Here is a 12366-nt window from a genome sequence, read left to right on the forward strand (position 1 = left end):
GATAGCAGACAGTTTGAGGAGGGTGCAGAATGAATATGAAATAATTGAAGTCAAGTATAAGGTAAATCCTTAAGAAATTTCCAAACAAGGAAGATGGTATGAGAAGAACTGGAGACATAAATGTCTTTAATTGGATTACATGACAAAATACACAAGACGAGATGCTTTATAAAGAAAAAGGTTCATTTGGCTCACAGCTTTGGAGATTCAAGAGCATGTCACTGGCATTAGCTCCTGACAAGGACTCCCTGGAATGTGTCATAACATGGCCGAAAAGCAGAATGGAACTGGCCACATGCAGAAGAGACCAAGGTTTGAGATATTCTCACTTTCACAACAACCTGATCTCACAAGAAATACTCCATTCATAGTAGACATAATCCACTCCCATGTCACATCATTGATCCACTAATAAAGGTGGAGTTGCCATGACCTAAATACTTTCCATTAGGTCCCACCTCAAGAGTTCCACCAACTTTCCCCATCACCACATTGGCTATCAAGCTTGTGGCATACAAACCTTGGGTTGGCAAGTCATAGCTAAACCACAGCTACAAGTAAGAATAAGAGACGTTCTATTCTGTTTTCTTTATGTATTTGTTTTTGAGTTTGTAATTGTAGAATACATTTATGTGCACGTGAGTTGAGAAAGACAGGGCAACAATATTGAGTAAATTGTGTTTGAGCAATGAAATGTGCAAAGCCATGACTACAAAGTCAATGATGCCTAAAAATCACAGAATATAACAATTCAAGTATGTCTGTAATTGATAAATTTGTTTTAGTGAACTTTAAAAGAGTAAGGAAAAGAAGAGTCAATTAAGTGCTGGAGATAGTGACATTGAAGGAGCCCAAAACAGGTAACAGGAGAAAGACTTTTATGTTAGTATCAAAGTCCATATGTGAGTGAATGAAGGAGACCAAAGAGTAAGACATCAGCAAACAGCAAGAAGAGGTGGAGGGTAACTTAATCAGAGTGAAGGGCATTGGGAAGTGTTATGGTTTAGATATGTGGTGTCTCCCAGAAACCTCATGTGTAAGGCAATGTAGGAATTTTCAGAGGCAAAATGATTAGATTATGGAGGCTATAGCCTAATTGGTGAATTAATCCATTTGATGCATGAATAATTTGAAGAGATTACTGGGTAACTGTAGGCAGGTGGGGCAGTTTGGGATAAGCAGGCCATCATGGGTGTGTCCTTGGGGATTATATCTTGCAACTGGTGCCTTCCTTGCTCCCTCACTTAGGCACTCTAGTTCACCCAACCTCTTTCCCCCCCCCCCCATCTCTCTCTCTCTCTCTCCTTCCTGCTTGCTAAGAATGGAGGAGTATTTCTCCATCATTCCCTCTTGCTGTGAGGCTCTGCCTCACTTCAGGTTCAGAGGAATGGATTCAACTCACCAAGGACTGATTCTCTGAATCTTGTGAGCCACAAATCAACTGTTCCTGCTCTAAGGTGTTCTGGTCAGGTATTTTGATCACAGTGATGAAAAACTGAATAAACATTCCTCTTAAATCTGAGGGTTTGGGCTGGGTTGTGGCTAAATGGTAGAGCACATACCTTGCATGTGTGAGGCACAGGGTTTGATCCTTAACACCACATTTTTAAAAAATGAAATAAAGTCTCATATATAGAGAACCCTGTGACTTTACTCCTCAGAGAACTTCTGAAGTGTTACAAAGAGTAAGATTAATATGTATTTTCTTTAAATAACTTATATTTTAATGCAGTTTCCCACCTTCTTATAATTTTTTTACTATTAATTGATGCAAAGAATGGGAAGAAAGTATTAGTTCGAGAACAATATGTGATAAAATGTATGTATCCTATGCTGATCAAAATTTTTTTTTTTTCTTTTTTTTTTGTCTTGCAACTTGAATTTATACTTTATTATTTTCAAACTAAACAAATTAAGAAAATTCAAAATACACAAATGCATGTTTGTTGTAAAAATTTCACACAGGAATATACAAAACAGAAAAACCAAATAACTTGTAAGTACCCCATGGCCCCAATTCCTTTATAGACACAGCACAGCAAAAGGTTATGAAAAACACACGACTTTCCAGACCTGTTATTAGAACATAAAAAAAGTCTTACGGCATGCTATGTGCTGTTAAACATTTTGATGTTCTATTTATTTTTTGTGGTGATGCTCAGGAAGGAAGCCAGGGCCTCAGCTGCTGGGTGAGTGCTCCACCACAGCCTGCTTGTACTGCGGCACTGCAGGGCCATCTCTTTCTTCCTAACAGTTGCCCACTACTCTGCAGGATGGATGCGCTAGACTTTCTTTAAGGGTCCTCTCTCTGTCAATGGCTGGTAACAATGCTACTGTGCACATCCTTCTGTGCACACCCCGGGGCCCATCTCCACTGGAGAGCTGCCCACAGGCTGATGTCTGTGTATATGCTACATTGGCTTTAAAGCCCTCTCTGGACATGCCTTCCTGTCTGTTACTGATATAAAGTTTTCTGAATACCTTGGATGTTTCAGAGCAGACAAATCCAATGAGATGATAGCTTGTCTATGGTCATCCGTACTTTACAAATCCTTATATGCGCATCTACTTCAGTGTCTCTAACATGGTGGACATTCCATAAGTGTTTTCCAGATAAATAGGGAAAAATTAACTAGACACAGGTATAAGATGAGTCAGTTCACTTTCCAAAGTTCCTAGAGGGAGAAATCAGGTCTTAAACTGGTTAGTGCATCAACCAGATTCCATTTGATTCCACGTTTTGTATCTCAGAGCTAGAAACCAGGAGATATTTCATTAAAGTTTCTTAGTTGGGGAAGTTGCAAGATGAATTAAAATTCTTCCTTCACCACTGAAGACTTCCCAAAGAGCTCCAGGAAAAAAGAAAACACAAGACCCAAAACTGCACAGCAACTGAGAAGACAAAGCGTGAAGCTGTAGGCACATGTGCACTCACCCAGGTTTTACAGAATTATAGTAAATGCATTTTAATGTAGACATATATGCCCAATATACCTCCTCCCTCCACCCATTCTCTACAAATTACAACCTTGATGGGAAGCTGGATAGGCAAAGGAGCAGGTCACCTTCCCTCAGTCTCGACATGGTGGACTTCTTCCAGGCAAAGCTCTGGGAACATGGCAATTCCGTCCCTGAAAGGTTCAGAGGTGACTTGACCCAGTTTAGTGCCACTGGCCTTGCAAATGATCAGATGGGGTGAAACTGAGGCCGACCCCATAGACCACGGCATACAATGGTGCAGTGCTTGTGCCATTCAGGCACAAACAGGGCGAAGCCAGGAGTGGGAGATTTGGGGGGCAAAAAGGAAAAGAGCCAAGTACAAAGGAATTTATGAATCTGTTGAAAGGAAATGTCTTAGTTTTATAAGAATGTTGAAAGTTCACTCTTAAATTTCATAATGAAGGACCAGGCTTAGTTAGCAGTATGACATTTATACCAATAAATACTCATAAACACTCAAAGGCCAAAAGATGAACGTTTAGTTAGATGAGTACACGCTGGGCCGTAAGGGCCAGGCCCTGCCCCTGGCACTGGGTATACAACTGCACAAAAATAGCCACGGCTGTCACCGAGTTTACTCCCCATAAGTATATCGTAAATAAGCTGCCAACTGAGCCCTCCCCTTGATATCCCTGATATGACGTGGGCCTGGGCTCTTGTTAGTCAAGCCACTCGCTGTCCTCCAGCCCTGCACTCACCACCATGGCCGTCCCCTGGCCTAGAGCCTCAGTCTATTCAAACCTTTTAGGAATGGTTCAGTTCTATACTCAGTTGGCTAGAGAGCAGCCTTCCAGGCACTTTGTCCTCTTGCTTTTTCCAAAATGGAAGGTTCCAGCCCTGCCCTGGCCATCTGCATGCGAGACATTGTCAGGCAGCAGGCAGGGGGATAGGATGCATCTGCCTGGGGCACAGCACTCCATGTGAGGCCTTGACACAGGCCTGGCCCAGAAAAGAATCTCTCCTTTGAAGTAGCCGAAGTCCCTGGCTGTTAACAGCTATGGCACAAGAGTATCTAATATTTTTGGATTGGCATATATCACACAACTGCAAATTTGTGAATATGGGAAAGAAAAAAAATATATATGTGTGTGTGTGTGATATATATATATATATATATATATATATATATATATATATATATATATATATTTCCAAAGAATCAGAGCAAAGTCCAGGACAACAAAACCTCCTTTTCGCTGGGGTATAGTACTCTGGAAACTTCTTCCTTTTGCCTGAGCTGGAAGCCATGCTGACTTTCATAGGACATGCCTGATTTTTGTTGAAGGTCAACCTCAGTCCTTCCTTTCAGGTGTCTCTCTCCCAGGCTCCTTTGAGTCTCTTTTTGGATTCGGGGGATGGAGGCTGTCTAGCTTCTGCATGTCTTCTCGAAGACCATTTCTCAGATCTTCATTGTTCCTCAGAAATTCCTTCATCACTTCCAGTCGATTTGAGATCTCTTCGGGCAACATCTCTTGTTCTTCTGCTTTAAGATACATCTCGTGAAGTTTTTCCCTCAGTAATTCCATTTCGATCTCATTTACTTGGCTTGCACTCAGGTAACTTCCTGTTTCGCCTTCATACCCATCTCGCTGATCTTCCTCGGGGATGTGAACAGCCCAGTCAGACGTCAACAACTGTTCTATTCTGGAGTATACTGCCACAATCTCTGGAATATTCCGGAATTCATTTAGAAAATTTTGGATTTTTATCTGAAAGTCTCGGAGCCATGTAGACGATACTTTCATCTCTGAAGAGTGCATGATCTCGTTGCGACACTTAATCACCTTGGCTACCTCCCAAGCGTCCACCGGCCAGAGGCCCGGCCGGCAATTTCCCCAGTGCACGTCTCCGTTCCTGTTGATGTGATGTCTCAAAATCTCCCGTTTCCACCCCGCGCACACCTGACACTGCGGCTGAAACTGACGGGCACGCGGGCAGCACCGCGAGCCGCCGCGGCAGGTGGCGCGCTGGGGCTCAGGCCGCGGCAAGCAAGCCGCGGTGGAAGGAGAGCACCTCAAGGCCGACGAAGCCCTGCAGGCAGCTGCGCAGTAGCAGCAGGCAGTGTCCGGCTTTCACCCAGTTCTTGTACTCTGCGCCCAAAATTTTATATATATATATATATATATATATATATAAAATTTATATATAAAATATATATGTTAATATAATTAATAATATTTAAAATATTATTTATAATATTTATACACATAAATTATTATGTGATATTTATACATACAAATACATGTTCACATTTATACATTTTAACATAAAATAAGAAATAGGACAACTGGTTCTCTTCCTTTTTTTCCTTCATGCTTATGTTATTTAGGTTTCATTTTATGAGCATGCATTTATTTTGTTAATTAGAAAAGCCAATAAATAGCTATTTTTTAAAATAATGTCTTAGATCTGAACTCAATATTAGTTTTTAAAATTGATTAGATTTAAAAAGTAAGTGCCACTGCACACAGTGAAATGTGCAATCACATTTTTTAGCTTCTCTTAAAAGCATGTAAATCTGTATAGTGTTTGCTTTATGAACTTCAATAAAACTAGAAACTTCTGGCAAATTGCCAAGATCAGAACCTGTTTCACATTCAAATTTCTGCATCACTGAGAGTGGAATCTTGCAGACTATCTTGGAGAACAAACACAGTCTTTGCTCTTTCTTGTGTACATTCATGAATCATTGAATTTCCTTTCCCAGTGTGTGAGCAGCTGCCTCGTGGTACTCACCCAAGGCTTGTACAAACCAAAAGGTGCAATGAAGCACAGAAAAAGAACTGTGTAGCTATACCATGTGGGTATAAATAGATGAATTGAAAAATGAATCAATTCATAATATAATAGGAAGAAAAAAAGTATCAGTGCTATGGGCTCTTGGGTCCCTGATACTACTCAGGTATAGGTGGCTGTTAAAGTAATAAGCAAAGGGAGAAACACAAAGCTATGTATCTCCCCTGTTCTCAATGCTTGAGTAGAATATTACAGTTTGCATTCTCAGCCTTCTCTCTTTCCTTGTTATGGCTTGAATATGAGGTGTCCCCCAAATCTACTGTTAATGCAGGAATAGTCAGAGGTGAAATTAGTAGCTCTCATAGTCAGAGAACACACTAGTCCATCCTAGTTTGAATGAACTGACTGGGTGATAGGAGGATTTTTCTTCACTGTAGTCCCTTCCTCTCTTCCTCTTTCTCTCTCCTGCTTCTTGACCTCACCATGAGCTGAGCAGCTTTTCTCCATTGGACATTTCCCCCATAATGTGCTGCCTCCCCTTTGGCCCAGAGCAGTGGAGTGGCCTCTGTGGACTGAGACCTGTAACTGTGATTCAAAATAAACTTTTCCTTCTCTAATTGTTCTCCTTGTTTATTTTGGTCATAGCAATGCAAAACACTCCTCTATCTTCACATTTGTTTGCTTTGTTTAGCTATCCCATTTAATCTATACTAAATTTCCATATTTTGTCTTTTTATATGATACTTAAAACCTTAATATATCTACCCCCCTTTCCATTAAGAAAAAAATAAATATTATATAAAACAAAGCCTCTGGAGGCAAAAGTGTTCTGAACTACATTTGTGAACAACTTCATAACTCTCTACTTAAGAATGTACCATTCTTCATTTGAAAAGAGTGTAGATTTTTTCTGACATTTACATAACCTAGACGAAACACACATGATGGGAGTAGACGAAACACACATGATGAATCTGAATATTTCCTTTGCATGATAGATAAATTTTTTAAAGTGGAAAAATTTGGTATTTTTTTTAGTCATTCAAACGTACTCTCCTATATCTCATAGTTTTGCAACATCAGCTTCATTTCATACGATACTATATCTTAAGCAAACACACAAAGGTTTGCTTCTTTGAATTACATATAGACTAACAGAATAGGAAAGTTCAGAAACAATGTGTATTATTCTTGATCAAATCACAGAGATTATTTATAGTATTATAGTAGCTGTCTTTTCCCAGCCCTAAGAAGTGAAAGCAGTGGTCAGTATAGCCAGTATTTCTTCATTTAAGTTTTCTTCATACCTCAACATCATTTGAATGCTTGACAAATCAGAGATTATATATTTAATATGGCCAGAAACATCCTAAAAAGTGAAACACAAATATTAAGTTTAAAATATATAAAAATCATACAGGTATCTTAGTTTACCTAAAGAAAGAGAAAAGACAATAAAGGAAGTATTAAACCTACAAATTAACAGAAACAAACAAAGTTCAAGATATGCCTCACTTGTATCTTCACTTTGACAAAGCTTCCTTTGATAATGAAATCAAATCAAGCTCTTTGAATATCCTGGAATATTAACATTCCCCTTGAGTGCTGGTTCCTGGCAAGAATCACTTAGAGAGTTTGCAAACAGTATAAAGATGTAGTGCAACTTTAGGCTCATATTATGTACTCAAGAGTCACAGATAATTTGAATTAGCTATGTATGAGAAAGATGAAAGCAATCAAAGCTGAAGAAAATAAAAACGTCTTGTACTCCATCATAAATATGGCAAAAGAAGCCTTCTCTCCTGCAATTCTGTCCACTATATACCAATATATGGTTTCAATCAATGGTTTGCAGTCTTCTAAATAATATGCCAACACAACAACCCAATGAATTACAACTTTCCTCTTCCTCTTCTCCCTTTCTCCTCCTTTTCTTTGGGACATGAATGGGGCAGTGCTAAGGCCATTCTATCACTAAGCTATACCCTCTGCCCTTTTTATTTTTTGAGATAGGGTGTCATTAAAATGCAGAGGTTGAAATCTCAAATATGCACTCCTCCTGTCTCAGTTTCCAGAATAGCTGTGATTATAGGCATATGCCACTGCACCCCACTGGCAATGTAACTTTCCAATATGCTGGATCTGGAGGGTGCACAAAACATTATGGACAACTGGAAAAAGGAAGGTGAGGAATTTAAAGTAACAAATAATATGCTACTAAAAAGGGAATCAATATCCTTTTCTCCAAAACTCAGTTTTTACTTTGCACCAAACTTGTTAGAACATTATGTGTGATCTTACAATCAGTATGAGGCATTGAGCAACCTCAACAAACAACTTTAACAAAAGCAAAAGCTACCTAACATTCCAAATAATAAGTTTAGAAAAATTACAAGGTGAAATTCTAATTGCTGTAACTGTGATAACATAGATAATAGATGGGTTTGTAAAAGAAAGTCACACCCATAGATGAGACTCTGTAAAAAAAAATGCTATTGAAAACTGAAGCTATGAGAAGGATGTTAAAAAATGGTTCAGTCTTTAGTAAAAGCAAGTTTACAAGACACTATCAGAATAATTGCAATAATTGATTGATAACCACAGAGTGGCAAGTCATTTAATTTCTTTTTCTCCTGACAGAGATACATAATACATCATTAGGCCATATGAAGAATAAAAAAATCAGTGCTCTACACTTGTTATAGAAATCTTGGCAAAGCAAAAAAAAAAACAAAAACAGAATTGCTACATCATGCACTTTGGTATTGTCTCTGACTATACAGCATTCCAGCATCATCACTTTAGGGTAGACTGGTTGATTTCTAATTGAGTATGTCTTGGTGGAAGACAGATTCCACCTCTACTACCCAACATGAGTTCTGATGATTCCCTGTTCCTCTAGCACTTCACCCAGCCTGATCCAGCCAGAGAATTTGAGTCTGGAGGGAAAGATGAGAAAACAGGGAAGTATTTAGGGCATCATTTGGGACATTGTTATGAGGATTTTCACCATCATTTGTCACCGCCAGTACTGCTATCCTAATAAAAGAGCTTGTGTGACTTCCTCTTAAGCCTTTGAATAGCTTCTTTTGTTCCATATCCATCTTTCAAATTCTGTATTTGGTCTTCATATTGATTCTGTGAGCTGTTAGCCAATCTATAATTTCTTTCTGTTGCTTGAACTCAGGAACATACACTCAAGAGCTCTTTGATGCCTAAATAATTGCTTAAAATACTATTGGGAACACACTTAGGCAAACTCCTTAAAAGAAAGTGATCACCGATAACATCAATATCTCCTAATAGTGATGTAATTGAATTTTTGTTCTTCTATTTGCATTTGTGTAAAATTATTGTATGTATTTAATGAATATCACACCAGATCATAATTCCAAACTGAGTTTTATTTTACTGCAATAATTTTCACCAGAACGTAAATACAAATTTACTTATAGAGAGCTAATGCTTGGAAATAAATATTAATTTCATGGACTATTTCTGATGAAATATGGGAAAAATAACTTTTAAATTACCATTTTTTAACAAAATTTCTCCTCTCCTGAAAAAGCAAGTTTTTCAACTTTGACACCATTAGAGATTATTCAAAACCATAACATAATTCTTTCTTTTAATTACCAATATTTCCAAATAAGTGCTTACTTCTTGGAGATGATAAGCAATTAAATACTGTATATACTTTTGCATGTGTATGTTTATATATATATATTTGTGTGTATACACATATCTTTTTTCCTGACAGCCCTCCATATCTATGGATTCTATATCTATGAATTCAACTAAACATGGACCAAAAATTTGAAAAAAAAAATTTCTGTACTGAACATGTAAAGACTTTTGTCATCATCATTCCCTAAACAATACAATATAACAACATTTACATAGCATTATAATAGGTATTACAAGTGATCTAACAATGGTTTAAAAATATACATGATGATATGCATAGGTTATATGTAAATACTAAGCTATTCCATATAAAGGACATATATGGAATCTGAAGATTTGATAGCTGCCTTTGGTTTTGGAATTGTATCCCTCATGGAAGCCATGGGAAGACTGTACATACAATTTTAAAATTTTTACTTGTCTTTTATAAAAAAAAATGCTATAATAGTTGTCTCTGGTAATGCAAATTTGGAAATGAATCAATTCAAAATTGGTAGCCATATATCAATAACCACTTACAATATAAGTGTTAGAAAAAGTATATCAATTTATGTAAATTAATTTAAATACTATACTGGTGACTTATATAAAAGTGAATAACAATTTAATGCTTTAAAATATTAAACTCTTAATCTGCGTTTTTAAACTTAGCTACATTTTGACAAAATTTTAGCTTGTGTACATGGCATCTTTATTGGCCTAGACACAACAAACACTCAAATCAGCTAGTTTTTGTTGCAGATTTACTTCAGTAACCCTGATTAAACTAATCCACATATTTGCAGTATCAATCCAGTCAAAGGCTTCTCTTTGATTCCTTTTTTTAGATTTTTTTGAGAGTCTTACATATATAGATGGCTAATTTTTCAATGCATTTGCAGATAATTTTATATTTATAAATAAAGTTTTGAACATGTTCATCTAAATTAATTTAGTCAACCATCTTTATTAAGCTGAAATATTCAGTTTGAACTCATGCACTTTTGTTGGAATTTAACATGAACACTTGAATAAATATACTTTATCTTTTCATTTGATTACCAAATTTTCCGAAAAGTTTTTAAAACCCACAGAGGACAAAATTTTTCACACATTCATTACGGTTTACATACATTTCAAAAAAATAGAATATGGCTAACAGTGAAATTTCAGTAGATTTTCTTTTTACAACTTGTTTTGAGAGAGCATCAGATATTTTTTTAAGGTAGTCTCCTCACTATGGTTGGTCCTCGAGAACTCGCTAGGAGTGTAGATCTCGGGCTTAGCATGTACAAGGTCCTGGGTTCAACACTTGGCATAAAATGAGAAAAGTAAAAGAAAAAAGGAAGGGCAGAAGAAAATTGGAATAATTTTTTAAAAATATTTATTTTTTAGGTGAAGATGGACACAACACAATGTCTTTATTTTTATGTGGTGCTGAGGATCGAACCCGGGTCTTGCCCATGCTAGGCAAGCGCTCTACTGCTGAGCCATAATCCCAGCCCCTGGAATAAATTTTAATCATTTAACCCTATTCATATTTTCTGACTATCTTTTCAAAAACTTAATTCATTCTGATTAGAAACTCAATTTATTCCTTTTTCTTAAGAGAACAAGCACTGCCATAAAACCCATTGTTTATATTTTAAACACTGGAGTTCAGAAGTGAAAGATTCTTTAGAATAGCGTAATTTTTAAAAAATTATAAAGATACATTTCAATTGTGTTCACACATTTCAAACATGATTAGAATTTTCTCAGTTTTTATACTGGTGGCTAAATACATGGAATATTGCATTATTGCTTCATACATAATACTATTCTGAAAATGTGATTTCTTAGTTTTTTTTGTAAAAAATGAGTAACAAAATAATTTTACATGTGTATTTTTAAGTTGCCACAAAAGAAGCCAAATTAGCAAATGACTTAAGGAGAGTGAGCAATTTGTAAGCCAAGCAATGAAATATCAATCAAATAATGACATAATCATATAGTTTCATGTGGGCCAAGGATCTGAATTTGAAGCAAATATTAATAATAATCCATTGATCATTGAACTATAACAAAATGCATGATTTCTTTTTTTGAGATGGAAAATATACAAAGAACAATACCAATGGTGACTAGCTTTTAATGATTTCCAAAAAAATGAATATTTAACAATTTTAGATATTATTCAAATTGAATTCAGTACTACCTCTCTAATACTTTTCCAGTACAAACTTCACATTTATAATAACTCTGTCCATATATTAAGAACCTTAAGACCATCTGGTCCAGCAGTTCTTAAGTCTACTGCAGAACAGAATTTGGAAATCAAGTTAAATGTGAATGCTGTCCGCAGGCCAACTTAATTAAGTCACAATCTCTGGTGATAGGGCTCAGGTATCAAAATGTTTAGGTATTTTCCAGGGTAATACTAAAGGGTTGAAAAACCAGTAGTTTAGTTCCAAATTTCATTTTATAGGTGACAAACAGATCTAAAGAAACATTAACTTCCTTAAATCAGAGTCACTTAGAGTCAACACCAGGGGACTTTCCCAAGGTCTTCAGATTCCTAAAATAAAGCTAAACATGCAGCCAGTCTTTAATTTTGGTCACTACTCTTATGTATGACTAGATTTGGAAATGAATCAATTTTAACTGTTTATCTAGATAAAGCCAAATAGATCATCTCTACTTTGACTTCACTTATTTTTCTTCTGATATATCCTAAAATTAAAATTAAAATACTACCCAAGATTTTGGAGTAAACCTGGAGTCCAGAAGTTTTACCCCCCAAATTCCTAACAGGTCACCTTATCTCAAATGCAAAGTGCCACCCAGATCTAAGCTCCTAGTGATTGTTCTACCTGTCAATCTGTCAATTCAGAATAGTGTAATATCTGTGCTGAACAGCGTATTATAAACCACAGTGTTCTTGCTTTTTAGCTTGAGGTGAAAATTGCTCTCATTGTGAGACAG

At 36.6% G+C, this 12366-nt stretch overlaps 1 protein-coding gene and 1 pseudogene across 1 annotated transcript in view; both read right to left on the reverse strand.

Moving 5' to 3' along the window:
• Naaladl2 (N-acetylated alpha-linked acidic dipeptidase like 2) overlaps positions 1 to 12366 on the reverse strand; it is a 675105-nt gene that overhangs the window by 609154 nt on the left and 53585 nt on the right. The gene's annotated exons all lie outside the window — the stretch shown is intronic.
• Positions 4142 to 8840, reverse strand: LOC114098042 (uncharacterized protein CXorf38 pseudogene; annotated as a pseudogene).

This window comes from Marmota flaviventris, chromosome 8, assembly GCF_047511675.1.
Source record: "Marmota flaviventris isolate mMarFla1 chromosome 8, mMarFla1.hap1, whole genome shotgun sequence".
Classification (NCBI taxonomy): domain Eukaryota; kingdom Metazoa; phylum Chordata; class Mammalia; order Rodentia; family Sciuridae; genus Marmota; species Marmota flaviventris.